Source organism: Chiloscyllium plagiosum, unplaced genomic scaffold, assembly GCF_037043375.1.
Source record: "Chiloscyllium plagiosum isolate Xiang-an unplaced genomic scaffold, Cpla_swu_hap1 HiC_scaffold_24, whole genome shotgun sequence".
Classification (NCBI taxonomy): domain Eukaryota; kingdom Metazoa; phylum Chordata; class Chondrichthyes; order Orectolobiformes; family Hemiscylliidae; genus Chiloscyllium; species Chiloscyllium plagiosum.
Window position 1 is genome coordinate 70,539,473 of NW_028270162.1, and position 16,252 is coordinate 70,555,724.

Below are 16,252 nucleotides of genomic sequence, written 5' to 3' on the forward strand. Positions count from 1 at the left end.
CCATAATCTCTGTCCCCCTCTCTGTTTATCCCTCTCATCGCCATCTGTTCCCCTCTCTCTGTCCCCCACTCTCTGTCCCCCTCTCTCTGTCCCCCTCTCTCTGACTCCTCTCTCTGCCCACCCTCTTTCTGTCCCCCCTTTCTGTCCCCCTCTCTCTGCCCCCCTCTCTGTCCCCCTCTCTCTGTTCCCTCTCTCTGTCCCCCTCTCTCAGTCCCCATCTCTGTCGCGCCTATCTCTGACAACTCTCTTTGTCCCACCTCTATCTGACCCCCTCTCTGTGCCCCTCTCTCTGTCCCCACACTCTGTCCCTCTCTCTGTCCCCACTCTCTGTCCCCCCTGTCCCCCCTCTCTCTGCCCCCCTCTCTGTCCCCAACTCTCTGTCCCCATCTCTCTGTCCCCCTCTCTCTGTGCCCCCTCTCTCTGTCCCCACTCTCTCTGTCCCCCCTATATTCCCCTTTCTCTGTCCCCTCGCTCTATTCCCCCTCTCTCTGTCCCCCCTCTCTGTCCCCCTCTTTATCCCACCTCCCTCTCTGTCCCCTCTCTCTGTCTCCCCCTCGTTCTGTTCACCCCCTCGCTCCGTTCCCCCCCACCCCCCGTCCCCCTCTCTGTCCAATTTCGGAATGGCAGGCAGTGACCAGGGTTTAATACTGGGCTCGCAGATTTTTATAATATATGTTAATGATATAGAAGATGGTATAAGCAATAACATTAGCAAATTTGCTGACGATACTGAGCTGGGTGGCAGGGTGAAATGTGAGGAGGATGTAAGGAGATTACAGGGTGGCATGGACAGGTTAGGTGAGTGTTCAGATGCATGGCAGATGCAGTTTTATGTGGATAAATGTATGGTTATCCACTTTGGTGGCAAGAACAGGAAGGCATATTACTACCTCAATGGAATCAATTTAAGTAAAGGGGCAGCACAAAGAGATCTGTGTGTTCTTCTACACCAGTCAATGAAGGTAAGCATGCAGGTACAGCAGGTAGTGAAGAAAGCTAATCGCATGCTGGCCTTCAAAACAAGAGCAATTGAGTATAGAAGCAAAGAGGTGCTTCTGCAGCTGTACAGGGCCCTGGTGAGACCATACCTGGAGTACTGTGTGCAGTTCTAGTCTCCAAATTTGAGGAAAGACACTCTGGCTATTGAGGGAGTGCAGCGTAGGTTCACGAGGTCAATTCCTGGAATGGCGGGACTACCTTACGCTGAAAGCCTGGAGCGACTGGGCTTGTATACTTTTCAGTTTAGAAGACTGAGAGGGGATCTGATTGAGGCGTACAAGATTATTAAAGGATTGGACACTCTGGAGGCAGGAAACATGTTTCCGCTGATGGGTGAGTGCCCAACCAGAGGACACAGTTTAAATATACGGAGTAGATCATGTAGGATAGAGATGAGGAGAAACATCTTCACCCAGAGAGTGGTGATTGTGTGGAATGCTCTGCCCCAGAGGGCAGTGGAGGCCCAGTCTCTGGATTCATTTAAGGAAGAGTTGGATAAAGCTCTCAAGGATTGTGGAATCAAGGGTTATGGAGATAAGGCAGGAACAGGATACTGATTAAGGATGATCAGCCATGATCATATTGAATGGTGGTGCAGGCACTAAGGGCAGAATGGTCTACTCCTCAACCTATTGTCTATTGTCCCCCCTCTTTCTCTCCCCCTCTCTCTCTCCCGCTCTCTCTGTCCCCTCTATCTGTCTCCTTCTCTCTGTTCCCTTCTCTCTGTTATTTTCTCTCTGTACCCCTCTCGCTGCACCCCCCTTTCCCCTCTCTCTTTATCCCCCTCTCTCTGTCCCCCTCTCTGTACCCATCTCTAAGTTCCCCTCTCTCTGTCCCCTCTCTCTGCCCCCTCTCTTTGTCCCCCTGTGTCTGCCCCCCTCTCTTTATCCTTTCTCTCTGTCCCCAAACTCTCTGTTCCCTTATCTCTGTCCCCCCCTCTATCCCCCTCTCTCTGTCCCCATTTCTCTGCTCCCCTTCTGTCTGTCCCCCTCTCTCTGTCTCCCCTCTCTCTGTCCCCGTATCTCTCTGCTTCCCTCTCTCTGTTCCCACACTCTGTTTCCCACTCTCTCTGCCCCCACTCTTTGTCGCCCTCTCTCTGTTCCCCTCTCTCTGTTCCCCTCTCTCTGTCCCCCCACACTCTGTCCTCCCTCTCTCCACCCCCTTCTCTCTCTGTCCCCCCGTTCTCTGTCCCCACGTTCTCTGTCCCCCTCTCTCTGTCCCCCGCTCTCTGTAACCCTCTCTCTGCCCCCCCCATCTGTTCCTCACTCACTGTCCCATCTCTCTCTGTCCCCGTAAGTCTGTCCCACTCTCCACGTCGGCCCTCTCTCTGTCCCCTTCTCTCCGTTCCCCTCACTCCACCCCCTTCTCTCTATCCCCTTCTCTCTATCCACTTCTCTCTGTCCCCCTCTCTCTGTACCGCTCTCTTTGTCCACCTTTCTCTGTCCCCTTCTCTCTGTTCCCCTCTCTGTCCACGCTTTCTCTGTCCCCCTCATTCTATCCCCGTCTCTCTATCCCCTTCTCTCTGTACCCCTCTCTCTGTCCACTTCTCTCTGTTCCCTTCTCTCTGTCCCCCTCTCTCTGCCCCCTCTCTCTGTTCTCCTCTCTCTGCTCCATCTCTCTGTCCCCATTTCTTTATCCCCCTCTCTCTCTGTCCCCACTCTCTCTGTTCCCCTCTCTCTGTACCCCCGCTCTCTGTTCCCTTCTCTCTGTCCCCTTTCTCTGTACCCCTCTCTCTGTCCCCCCTTTATCCCCATCTCTCTGCCCACACTCTCTCTGTCCCCAATCTCAATGCCCCCCTCTCTCTATCCCTCCTCTCTCTCTGTCCCACTCTCTGTATCCTTCTCTCACTTCCCCTCTCTCTGTCCCCCTCTCTCTGCCCACTCTCTCTGTCCCTCCTCTCTCTATGTTCCCCTCTCTCTGTTCCCCTCTCTCTGTTCCCCTCTCACTGTCCATCCTCTCTCTGTCCCCCTCTCTCTGTCCCCCTCTCTCTATCCCAATCTCTCTATCCCCGTCTCTCTGTCCCCCATTCACAGTCCCCCTCTCTCTGTACCCACTCTCTGTGTCCCCCTCTCTCTCTGTTCCCCTCTCTCTGTCCCCCTCCCTCTGCCGCCATTCCTCTGTCCCCCTCTCTCTGTCCCCCTCTCTCTGTTTCCCTCTTTCTGTCCCCTTCTCTCCGTTCCCCTCTCTCTATCCCCTTCTCTTTGCGCCCCTCTCTCTGTCCCCTTCTCTCTATCCCTTTCTCTCAGTTCCCTTCTCTCTGCTAACTTCTCTTGTTCCCTTCTCTCAGTCCCCCTCTCTCTGCACCCCCCTCTCAGTCGCCCTCTCTCTATCCCCTTCTCTCTGTCACCTTCTCTCTGTTCCCTTCTCGATATTCCCTTCTCTCTTCCCTCTCTCTCTGTCCCCCTCCCTGACCCTCCTCTCTCCCTGTCCCCCTCTCTCTATCCCTTTCTCGCTGTCACCTTCTCGCTGTCACCTTCTCGCTGTTCCCTTCTCTCTGTCCGCCTCTCTCTGTTCCCCTCTCTCTGTCCCCCTCTCTCTGTCCCCCTCTCTCTGTCCCCTTCTCTCTGTCACCTTCTTTCTGTCACCTTCTCTCTGTTCCCTTCTCTCTGTCCCCCTCTCTCTGTCCCCTCTCTCTGTCCCTTCTCTCTCTGTCCCCTCTCTCTCTGTTCCCCTCTCTCTGCCCACCTCATTGCCCCCTCTCTTTATTCCCCTCTCTCTGTCCCTCTCTCTGTAACCCTCTCTCGGTTCCCCTCTCCCTGTCCCCTCATTTTGTCACCCTGTCTCTGTACCCCCTCTCATTATCCCTTCTCTCTGTCCCCAAACTCTCTGTTTCCCTCTCTCTGCCTCCTCTCTTTCTCTCTCTCGCTCTGTCCACTCTCTCTGTTCCCTTCTCTCTGTTCCACTCTCTCCGTCCCCCTCTCTCTCCGTCCCCCTCTCTGTCCCCAGGTCTCTGTTCCCCTAAGTCTGTTCTCCTCTCTCTGTCTCTGTCACCCCCCTCTCTGTCCACCCCTCTCTCTGCCCCTCTCTCTGTCCCACCCTCGCTCTGTCCACCCTCCCGGTCCCCCTATCTTCTGTCCTCCCTCTCTCTGTCCCACTCCCTCTGACCCCCCCCCCCCCGCTCTCTGTACCCCTCTCTCTGACCCCCCTCTCTGTCCTCCCTCCGTCCCCCTCTCTCTGTCAACCTCTCTCTGTCCCCGCTCACTCTGTCCCCCTCACTCTATCCCCCCTCTCCACGTCCTCCCTCTCTCTGTCCCCCTCTCTCTGTTGCCCTCTGTCTGTCCCCTTCTCTCCGTTCCCCTCACTCTATCCCCTACTCACTGTCCCCCTCTCTCTATCCCCTTCTCTCGGTTCCCTTCTCTCTGCTCCCTTCTGTCTGGTCCCTTCTCTCTGTTCCCCTCTCTCTATCCCCTTCTCTCTGACACCTTCTCTCTGCTCCCTTCTCTCTGTTCCCTTCTCTCAGTCCCCCTCTCTCTGTCCCCCTCTCTGTCCCTCCTCTCTCTGTCCGCCCTCTCTCTGTCCCTTTCTCTCTGTTCCCCTCACTCTATCCCCGTAGCTCTGTCCCGCTCTCTCTGTTCCCCGCTCTCTCTGCTTCCCTCTCTCTGTGTCCCCCCTCTATTTGTCTCCCCTCTCTCTGTCGCCCTCTCTCTGACCTCTCTCTCTGTCTCCCTCCCTCTGTCCCGCTCTCTCTGCCCCCTCCCTCTGTCCCCCTCCCTCTGACCCCTCTCTCTCTGTCCCCCTCCCTCTGACCCCTCTCTCTCTGTCCCCGTCACTCTGTCGCCCCATTTCTCTGTCCCCCCTCACTCTCTTCCCCCTCTTCACGTCGCTCCTGTCTCCGTTTCCCTCTATCTGTCCCCTGCGTTCCCCTCACTCTATCCTCTTCGCTTTGTCCACCTCTCTCTGTCCCCTTCTCTCTATCCCATTCTCTCGGTTTCATTCTCTCTGCTCCATTCTCTCTGTCCCCTTTTCTCTGTCCCCTCTCTTTATTCCCCTCTCTCTGTCGCCCTCTCTCTGTCCCCTTCTCTCTTTATCCCTTCTCTCTTTCACCAAACTCTCTGTTCCCCTCTCTCTGTCTCCTCTCTTTGTCTATCTCGTTCTGTCCATCCTCTCTCTGTTCCCTTATCTCTGTTCCACTCTCTCTGTCCTCCTCTCTCTGTCCCCCTTTTCTCTGTTCCCCTCTTTCTATCCCCTCTCTCTGTCCCTCTCTTTGTCTACCCGTGTCTGTCCCCCCTCTCCTTATCCCTTCTCTCTGTCCACAAACTCTCTGTTCCCCTCTCTCTGTCCCCTCTCTTTGTCCCCCTCTCTCTGACCCCCTCTCTCTGTTCCCCCTCTCTCTATCCCCTCTCTCTGTTCTCCTCTCTCTCTGTCCCACTTTCTCGGTCCCCCCTCTCTCTGGCCCCCGTCTCTCTGTTCCCCTCTCTCTGTCCCCCTCTCTGTTCCCCTCCTTCTGTCACACACTCTTGCCCCACTCTCTCAGTCTCCACCTCTCGGTCCCCCCCCTCTGTCCCCACGTCTCTCTGTCCCCAAAGTATGCCTTGCTCTCTCTATCACCCCCCTCTCTGTCCCCCTCCCTCTGCCCACTCTCTCTGTCCCACTCTCTCTCTGTCCACCCTCACTGTCCCCCTGTCTTCTGTCGCTCTGGCTCTGTCCCCCTCTCTGTACCCCCTCTTTCTGTCCCCCTCTCTCTGTCCCTGCTCTCTCTCTGTCCCCCTGTCTCCATCTTCGTATCTCTGTTCCGCTCTCTCTGTCCCACTCTCTCTGTCCGCCCTCTCTCTGTCCCCTTCTCTCTGTTCCCCTCACTCTATCCCAGTATCTCTGTTCCGCTCTCTCTGCTCCCCTCTCTCTGTCCCCCTCTCCACGTCCCCGTCTCTCTGCTCCCCTCTCTCTGTCCCCCCTCTCTCTGTAACCCTCTCTCTGCCCCCCCATCTTTCCCTCTCTCTTTATCCCCCCTCTATGTCCCCCTTTCTGTACCCCTCTCTAAGTTCCCCTCTCTCTGTCCCCTCTCTTTGTCCCCCTCTCTCTGTCCCCATTCCTCTCTCCATCCCCCTCTCTCTGTCCCCATTTCTCTGTCCCCCGTCTGTCTGTCCCCCTCTCTCTGACCCCTCTCTCTCTGTCCCCATCTCTCTGTTCCCCTCTCTCTGTTTCCCTCTCTCTGTCACCCTTACTCTGTCCCCCACTCACTCTGACCACTCACTCTGTCCCACCCTCGCTCTGTCCACTCTCCCTGTCCCTGTCTTCTGTCCCCCTCTCTCTGTCCCTCCTCTATCTCTGACCCCTCTCTCTATCTCCGTATCTCTGTCCCGCTCTCACTGTTCTCCTCTCTCTGTCTCCTTCTCTCTGTTCCCCTCTCTCTGTCCCCCTCTCTTTGTCCCCCTCTCTCTGTCCCCCTCTCTCTGTTCCCCTCTCTCTGTCCCCCCACTCTCTGTTCCCCCTCTCTCTGTCCCCATCTCTCTCTGTCCCTCCGTTCTCTGTTCCCACGTTCCCTGGCCCCTCTCTATGTCCCCCGCTCTCGGTCCCCCTCTCTCTGTCCCCCTCTCTCTGTTCCTCACTCTCTGTTCCCGTAAATCTTTCCCCTCTCCACGTCGGCCCTCTCTCTGTCCCCTTCTCTCCGTTCCCCTCACTCTATCCCCCTCTCTCTATCCCCTTGTCTCTATCCCCACTCTCAGTTCCCGTCTCTCTGTCCCCCTCTCAATGTCCCCCTCTCTCTGTCCCCCAGTCTCTGTTCCTCCTCCCTCTGACCCCTCCATCTATCTGCCTCTCTCTGTCCCCCTCTCTCTGTCCCCCCTCTCTTTGTCCCCCACTCACTCTGTGTCCCCCCACTGTCCCCACGGCTCTGCCCCCCTAAGTCTCTTCTCATGTCTCTGTCACCCCACTCTCTGTCCCACCCTCGCTCTGTCCACCCTCCTGGTCCTCCTATCTTCTGTCCATCCTCGCTCTGTCCCCGCTGTCTGTCCGCCCTCTCGCTGGCCCCCCATCTTTGTCCCCCTCCCTCTGACCCCCACTCTCTGACCCCCTCTCTCTGACCCCCTCCCTCTGTCCCCCTCCCTCTGCCCCCATTCCTCTGTCCCCCTCTCTCTGTCCCCCTCTCCACGTCCCCCTCTCACTATCCCCCTCTTTCTGTTTCTCTCTTTTTATCCCCTTCTCTCCGTTCCCCTCTCTCTATCCCCTTCTCTTTGCCCCCCTCTCTCTGTCCCCTTCTCTCCATCCCTTTCTCTCAGTTCCCTTCTCTCTGCTAACTTCTCTCTGTTCCCTTCTCTCTGTTCCACTCTCTCTGTCCCCGCTTTCTCTGTCCCCCTCTCTCCGTCCCCCTCTCTCTGTCCCCCTCTCTCTGTCGCCCTCTCTCTGTCCCCTTCTCTCTGTGCCCCTCTCTCATTATCCCTTCTCTCTGTCCCCAAACTCTCTGTTCCCCTCTCTCTGTCTCCTCTCTTTGTCTCTCTCGTTCTGTCCATCCTCTCTCTGTTCCCTTCTCTCTGTCCCCCTATCTCTGTCCTCTTCTCTCTGTTCCCTTCTCTCTCTTCCCTTATCTCTGTTCCCGTCTCGCTGTTCTCCTCTCTCTGTCCCCCCTTTCTCTGTTCCCCTCTTTCTGTCCCCCTCTCTGTCCCCTTATCTCTTTATTCCTCTCTCTCTGCCCCCTCTCAGTAACACTTTCTCAGTCCCCCCTCTTTCTGTCCCCCTCTCTTTGTCGCCCTCTCTCTATCCCCTTCTCTCTGTGTCCCTCTCTCATTATCCCTTCTCTCTGCCCCCAAACTCTCTGTTCCCCTCTCTCTGTCTCCTCTCTTGGTCGCTCTCGTTCTGTCCATCCTCTCTCTGTTCCCTTCTCTCTGTTCCACTCTCTCTGTCCTCCTCTCTCTCTGTCCCCATCTCTCTGTTCCCTTCTCTCTGTTCCCTTATCTCTGTACCCGTCTCGCTGTTCTCCTCTCTCTGTCCCCCCTTTCACTGTTCCCCTCTTTCTGTCCCCCTCTCTGTCCCCTTATCTCTTTATTCCTCTCTCTCTGCCCCCTCTCAGTAACACTTTCTCATTCCCCCCTCTTTCTGTCCCCCTCTCTCTGTCCATCCTTTCTCTGTCACCAGTCTCTCTGTTCCCCTCTCTCTGTACCCCTCTCTGTACCCCTCTATAATTCCCCTTTCTGTGTCCCCTCTCTTTGTACACCTGTGTCTGTGCCCCCTCTCTTTATCCCCCTCTCTCTGTACCCAAACTCTCGGTTTCCCTCTCTCTGCCATCCACACTTTGTCCCCCACTCTCTCTTTCCCCACCTCTCTTTGCCTTCCCACTGTCCCCACGTCTCACTTTCCCCCTAAGTCTGTGCTCCTCTCTCTGTCACCCCTTCTCTGTACCCCCTCTCTGTTCGCCTCTCTCTGTCCCCCTCTCTGTACCACTCTCTAAGTTCCCCTCTCTCTGTCCCTCTCTTTGTCCACCTGTGTCTGTCCCCCATCTCATTATCCCTTCTCTCTGTCCACAAACTCTCTGTTCCCCTCTCTCTATCCCCTCTCTTTGTCCCCCTCTCTCTGACCCCCTCTCTCTGTCCCCACTCTCTGTTCCCCTCTCTCTGTTCCCCTCTCTCTCTGTCCCGCTTTCTCTGTCCCTCCTCTCTCTGGCCCACGTCTCTCTGTTCCCCTCTCTCTGTCCCCCTCTCTGTTCCCCTCTTTCTGTCACCCACTCTTGCCCCCACTCTCTCTGTCCCCACCTCTCTGTACCCCCCTCTGTCCCCACGTCTCTCTGTCCCCAAAGTATGCCTTGCTCTCTCTATCACCCCCTCTCTGTCCCCCTCCCTCTGCCCACTCACTCTGTCCCACCCTCTCTCTGTCCACCCTCACTGTCCCCCTGTCTTCTGTCGCTCTGGCTCTGTCCCCCTCTCTGTACCCCCTCTCTCTGTCTCTCTCTCTCTCTGTCCCTCCTCTCTCTCTGTCCCCCTGTCTCCATCTTCGTATCTCTGTTCCGCTCTCTGTTCCACATTCTCTGTCCGCCCTCTCTCTGTCCCCTTCTCTCTGTTCCCCTCACTCTATCCCCGTATCTCTGTCCCGCTCTCTCTGCTCCCCTCTCTCTGTCCCCCATCTCTCTGTACCCCCTCTCTCTGTCCCCCTCTCCATGTCCCCCTCTCTCTGTCCTCCCCCTCTCTGACCTTACCTCTCTGTCCTCCTCCCTCTGTCCCCGCTTTCTCTGTCCCCCTCTCTCTGACCCCCCTCTCTCTGTCCCCCTTCTCTCTGTTCCCCTCATTCTATTCCCGCTCTCTCTGTCCCCACTCTCTCTGTCCCCCCCTCTCTCTGTACCCTTCTCTCTCTGCCCCCCCTTTCCCTCTCTCTTTATCCCCCCTCTGTACCCCTTTCTGTACCCGTCTCTAAGTTCCACTCTCTCTGTCCCCTCTCTTTGTCCCCCTCTCTCTGTCCATCCTCTCTCCATCCCCCTCTCTCTTCCCATTTCTCTGTCTCCTTTCTGTCCGTCCCCCTCTCTCTGACCCCACTCTCTCTGTCCCCATCTCTCTGTTCCCCTCTCTCTGTTCCCCTCTCTCTGTCACCCATACTCTGTCCCCCACTCACTCTGACCACTCACTGTGTCCCACCCTCGCTCTGTCCACTCTCCCTGTCCCCCTGTCTTCTGTCCCCCTCACTCTGTCCCTCCTCTATCTCTGTCCCCCTCTCTCTATCTCCGTATCTTTGTCCCGCTCTCACTGTTCTCCTCTCTGTCTCCTTCTCTCTGTTCCCCTCTCTCTGTCCCCCTCTCTTTGACCCCTCTCTCTGTCCCCCTCTCTCTGTTCCCCTCTCTCTGTCCCCCCACTCTCTGTTCTCCCTCTCTCCCTCCGTTCTCTGTCCCCATGTTCTCTGGCCCCTCTCTCTGTCCCCCGCTCTCTCTCCCCCTCTTTCTGTTCCCCTCTCTCTGTTCCCCACTCTCTGTTCCGGTAAATCTGTCCCCCTCTCCACGTCGGCCCTCTCTCTGTCCCCTTCTCTCCGTTCCCCTCAATCTATCCCCCTCTCTCTCTCTCTCTCTCCCCTTCTCTCTATCCCCACTCTCTGTCCCCATCTCTCTGTCCCCCTTTCTCTGTCCCCCATCTCTGTCCCCCAGTCTCTGTTCCTCCTCCCTCTGACCCCTCCCTCTATCTGCCTCTCTCTGTCCCCCTCTCTCTGTCCCCCCTCCCTTTGTCCTCCACTCACTCTGCCCCCCCCCCCCCCCCCCCACTGTCCCCACGTCTCTGTCTCCCTAAGTCTCTTCTCATGTCTGTGTCACCCCACTCTCTGTCCCACCCTCGCTCTGTCCACCCTCCTGGTCCACCTTTCTTCTGTCCATCCTCGCTCTGTCCCCACTGTCTATCCGCCCTCTCTCTGTCCACCTCTCTTTGTCCCCCTCCCTCTGACCCCCACTCTCTGACCCCCTCTCTCTGACCCCCTCTCTCTGTCCCCCTCCCTCTGCCCCATCCCTCTGTGCCCCTCTCTCTATTCCCATCTCTCTGTCCCCCCTCTCTCTGTCCCCTTCACTCTGACCACTCTCACTCTGTCCCCCCTCTCCACGACACCCTCTCTCTTTCCCCTCTCTATGTTGCCCTCTGTCTGTCCCCCCCTCTCTGTTTCCCTCACTCCATCCCCTTCTCTTTCTCCCCTTCTCTCTATCCCCTTCTGTCTGCTCCCTTCTCTCTGTTCCCTCTCTCTCTGTTCCCCTCACTCTGTTTCCCTCTCTCTGTCACCCACTCTTTCCCCCACTCTCTCTTTCTCCACCTCTCTGTCCTCACCTCTGTCCCCACGTCTCTCTGTCCCCCTAAGTCTGCTTTCCTTTCTCTGTCACGCCCCTCTCTGTCCCCCCTCCCTCTGCCCACTCACTCTGTCCCACCCTCGCTGTGTCCACCCTCCCTGTCCCCCTGTCTTCTGTCCCCCCTGGCTTTGTGCCCCCTCTCTGTCCCCTCTCTCTCTGTCCCACACTCTCTATCTCCGTATCTCTGTTCCGCTCTCTCTGTCCCCGTCTCTCTCTGTCCGTCATCTGTCTGTCCCCTTCTCTCTGTTCCCCCCACTCTACCCCCGTATCTCTGTCCAGCTCTCTCTGTTCCCCTCTCTCTGTCCCCCCTTCATGTCCCCCCTCTCTCTGACCCAATCTCTCTGTCCCCCTCCCTCTGTCCCCTTTTCTCTTTTCCCCTCTCTCTGTCCCCGATTTCTCTGTCACCCTCTCTCTGACCCCCTCTCCCTCTCTCCCACTCCCTCTGCCCCCTCTGTCTGTTCCCCTCTCACTGTCCCTCTCTCTCTGTCCCTTCTCTCCCTCTTCCCCTCTCTCTGCACTCCCTTCCCCTCTCTCTTTAACCCCTCTCTCTGTCCCACTCTCTCTGTCACCCACTCTTTCCCCCACTCTCTCTTTCCCCACCTCTCTGTCACCCCCTCTGTCCCCACTTCTCTCTGTCCCCAAAGTCTGCCTTCCTCTCTCTGTCACACCCCTCTCTGCCCCCCCTCCCTCTGCCCACTCACTCTGTCCCCCCCTTCTGTCCCCACGTCTCTGTCCACCTAAGATTGTTCTCATCCCTCTGTCATACCCCTCTCTGTCCCCCCTCTCTCTGCCCCTCTCTCTGTCCCACCCTCGCTCTGTCCAAATTCAGGGTCCCCCTATCTTCTGTACACCCTCGCTCTGTCCCCCCTGCCTGTCTGCCCTCTCGCTGTCCCCTTCTCTCTGTCCCCCTCCCTCTGTTCCCCCCCCCCCCCCGCTCTCCCGCTAAGTCTGTTCTCATTGCTCTGTCACTCCCCTCTCTGTCACCCCCTCTCTCTGTCCCACCCTCGCTTTGTCCACTCTCCCGGTCCCCTATCTTCTGTCCACCTCTCTCTGTCCCCCCGTCTGTCCGCGCACTCTCTGTCCCGTCTTTCTGTTCCCCCTCTCTCTGTCCCCCTCTCTCGATTCCCCTCTCTCTGACCCCACTGTCTCTGTCTCCACTTCTCTGTCCCCACTCTGTCCCCACGTCTCTCTGTCCCCCTAAGTCTGCCCCCCACCCCTCTATGTCACCACCCTCTCTGCCCCCATCTCTCTGCCCCATTTCTCTGTCCCACCGTCGCTCTGTCCACCCACCTTGCTCCCCTGTCTTCTGTCCCCCCGGCTCTGTCCCCTCTCTCTGTCCCTCCTCTCTCTGTCCCCCTCTCTCTGTCCGTCATCTCTCTGACCCCCTCTTTCCGTTTCCCTCACTCTATCCCTGTTTCTCTGTACCGCTCACTCTGTTCCCTTCTCTCTGTCCCCCTCTCTTTATCCTTTCTCTCTCTCCCCACCCTCTCTGCCCCCATCTCTCTGCCCCATTTCTCTGTCCCACCGTCGCTCTGTCCACCCACCTTGCTCCCCTGTCTTCTGTCCCCCCGGCTCTGTCCCCTCTCTCTGTCCCTCCTCTCTCTCTGTCCCCCTCTCTCTGTCCGTCATCTCTCTGACCCCCTCTCTCCGTTTCCCTCACTCTATCCCCGTTTCTCTGTACCGCTCACTCTGTTCCCCACTCTCTGTCCCCTCTCTTTGTCCCCCTCTCTCTGTCCGTCCTCTCTCTGCCCCCTCTCTCTGTCCCCCCTCTCTCTGTCCCCTCTCTCTCTGTTCCCCTTCTCTCTGTCCACCTCTCTCTGTCCCCTTCACTCTGTCCCCTTCACTCTGTCGACGTCTCCCTCTCTCTCTCTCCCCCCTTTCTCTGTTCCCTTCTCTCTGTTCCCCTCAATCGATCCCCTTCTCTTATCCTCCTCTCTCTATCCCCTTCTCTCTGTCCCCTTCTCTCTGCTCATTTACTCTGTTCCCCTCTCTCTGTCCCCGCTTTCTCTGTCCGCCTCTCTCTGTCCCCCACTCTCTATCCCCCTCTCTCTGTCCCCCCTCTCTCTGTATCCCTCTCTCTCTTTCCCCCTCTCTATTTCCACCTCTCTCTGTTCCCGTCTCTCTGACCAACTCTCTCTGTCCCACTCTCTCTGTCCCCCACATCTCTGCCCCCCCTCTGTCATCACGTCTCTCTGTCCCCGTAAGTCTGTCTTCCTCTCTCTGTCACCCCCTCTCTGTCACCCCCTCTCTGTCACCCCTTGTCTGCCTCCCCCTCTCTGTCCCACCCTCGCTCTGTCCACCCACCCGGTCCCCCTGGCTCTGTACCCCCTCTCTATCAGCCCACTCTCTGTTCCCCTCTATCTGCCCACCACCTTCTGTCCCCCCTCTCTCTGTCTCCCTCCCTCTGTCCCCCTCATTCTGTCCACACTCTCTCTGTCCCACTCTACACGTCCCCCTTCTCTCGCTCTCCCCCTCACTCTGTTTCCCTCTGCATGTCACCTTCTCTCTGTTCCCCTCATTCTATCCCTTTCTCTTTGTCCCCCAATCTCTGCCCCATTCCCTCTGCCCCCTTCTCTCTGTCCCCTTCTCTCTGCTCATTTCTCTTAGTTCCCCTCTCTCTGTCCCCCTTCTCTCTGTCCCCTTCTCACTGTTCCCCTCTCTCTGTCCCCACTTTCTCTGACACCCTATCTCTGACCCCCTCTCTCTGACCCCCTCTCTCTGACCCGCTCTCTCTGACCCCCTCTCTCTGTCCCCCTCTCTCTGACAACCTCTCTCTGTCCCCCTCTCTCTCTCTCTCCCCCTCTCTCTGTCCACCTCCCTCTGTCCCCTTCTCACTGTTTCCTTCTCTCTGTTTCCCTCTCACTGTTCCCCTCTCTGTGTCCCTCTCTCTCTGTCCCTTGTCTCCCTGTTCCTCTCTCTCTGACACCCCTTTCCCCTCTCTCTTTATCCCCCTCTCTCTGTCTCCCTCTCTGTAGCCCTGTGTCTGCTCCCCCCTCTCTTTATCCTTTCTCTCTGTCCACAAACTCTCTGTTCCCCTCTCTCTGGCCCCTCTTTTTGTCCCCCTCTCTCTGTCCATCCTCTCTCTGCCCTCTCTCTCTCTCTCCCCCCTTTCTCTGTCCCCCTCTCTCTCTGTTCCCCTTCTCTCTGTCCCCTTCTCTCTGTCCCCTTCTCTCTGTCCCCCTCTCTCTCTGTTCCCCCTCTCTCTGTACCCCGTCTCTGTCTGACCCCCTCTCTCTCTGACCCCCTCTCTCTGTCCCTCTCTCACTGCCCCTTCTCTCTATTCCCTTCTCTCTGTCACCCTCTCTCTGTACCTTCTCTCTCTGTTCCTGTCTCTCTCTGCCCCCATCTCTCTGTTCCCCCTCTCTTTATCCCCCTCTCTCTATCCACGTCTCTCTGTCCCCCCACTCACAGTCCCCCTCTATTTGCCCCCCTCTCTGTCTGTTCCCCTCTCTGTTACTCCCTCTATCCCCATCTCTCTGTTACCCCCCTCTCTGTACCCCCACCCTCTCTGCCATTCTCTCTGTCTCACCATCGCTCTGTCCACCCTCCCGGTTCCCATATCTTCTGTCACGTTTGTTTGTCCGCCCTCTCTCTGTCCCCCTCTCGCTGTCCCGCTCTCTCTGTTCCCTTCTCTCTGTCCCCCTTCTCTCTCTGCCCCCCCCCTCTCTGTCCACCCTCTCTCTGTACACCCTCTCTCTCTTCCCGGTCGCTCAGTCACCGTCTCTCTGTCCCTCTTCTCTCTGTCCCCCTTCTCTGTGTCCCCCTCCCTCAGTCCCACTTTCTTAGTCCCCCTCTCTCTGTCCCCCCTCTCTCTCCCCCCTCTCTCTGTCCCCCTCCCTCTGTGCCCCTCCCTCTGTCCAACTCTCTCTGTCCCCCTCTCTCTGTCCCCCTCCTCTCTATCCCCCCTCTCTCTCACTTCCCTGTCTCTGTTCCCCTCTGTCTGCCTACCACTTTCTGTCCCCCTCTTTCTGTCTCCCTCCCTCTGTTCCCCCTCATTCTGTCCAACCTCTCTCTGTCCCACTCTCCAAGTCCCCCTTCTGTCGCTCTACCCCTCACTCTGTTTCTCTCTGCCTGTCACGTTCTCTCTGTTCCCCTCATTCTATCCCCTTCTCTTTGTCCCCAAATCTCTGTCCCCTTCTCTCTGTCCCCTTCTCTCTGTCCCCTTCTCTCTATCCCCTTCTCTCTGTACCCTTCTCTCTGTTCCCCTTCTCTCTATCCCCTTCTCTCGGTCCCCTTCTCTCTGTTCCCCTTCTCTCTGTCCCCTTCTCTCTGTTCCCCTCTCTGTCCCCGCTTTCTCTGACCTCCTCTCTCTGACCCCCTCTCTCTGACCCCCTCTCTCTGTCCCCCTCTCTCTGACAACCTCTCTCTGTCCCCCTCTCTCTCTCTGCCTCCCTCAGTCCCATTCTCTCTGTTTCCTTATTTCTGTTCCCTTCTCTCTGTACCCCTCCCTCTGCCCCCCTCTCTCTGTGCCTTGTCTCACTATTCCCCTCTCTCTGACCCCCTTTCCCCTCTCTCTTTATCCCCCTCTCTCTGTCTCCCTCTCTGTACCCCTGTGTCTGTCCCCCCTCTCTTTATCGTTTCTCTCTGTCCACAAACTCTTCGTTCCCCTCTCTTTGTCCCCTCTCTTTGTCCCCCTCTCTCTATCCAGCCTCTCTCTGCCCCCTCTCTCTGTCCCCCTCTCTCTGTCCCCTTCTCTCTCTCTGTTCCCCTCTCTCTGTCCCCCTCTCTCTGTCCCCCTCTCTGTCCCCCTCTCTCTCTGTCCACCTCTCTCTGTCCCCCTCTCTCTGCCCCTTCTCACTGTTCCCTTCGCTCTGTCCAACTCTCTCTGTCCCCCTCTCTCTCCCCTCCTCTCTACCCCCCTCTCTCTCACTTCCCTCTCTCTGTTCCCCTCTATCTGCCCACCACTTTCTGTCCCCCTCTCTCTGTCTCCCTCCCTCTGTTCCCCCGTATTCTGTCCAGCCTCTCTCTGTCCCACTCTCCAAGTCCCCCTTCTCTCGCTCTCCCCCTCACTCTGTTTCTCTCTGCCTGTTACCTTCTCCCTGTTCCCCTCATTCTATCCCCTTCTCTCTGTCCCCTTCTCTCTATCCCCTTCTCTCTGTCCCCTTCTCTCTATCATCTTCTCTCTGCTCACTTCTCTCTGTTCCCCTCTCTCTGACCCCGCTTTCCCTGAACCCCTCTCTCTGACCCCCTCTCTCTGACCCGCTGTCTCTGTCACCCCCTCTCTGGCCCCTCTCTCTGACAACCTTTCTCTGTTCCCCTCTCTCTGTCAACCTCACTCTGTCCCCCTCTCTGTGTCCCCCCTCTCTCTGTACCCCTTTCTCGGTCCCCCTCTCTCTGTCCCCTTCTCTCTGTTCACTTCTCTTTGTTCCCTTCTCGTTGTTCCCCACTCTGTTCCCCTCTCTGTCACCTCTCTCTGTCCCCCTCTCTCTATTCCCCTCACTCTGTTTCCCTCTCTGTTCCCCTCTCTCTGTCACCCACTCTTTCCCCCACTCTCTCTGTCCCCACCTCTCTGTCCTC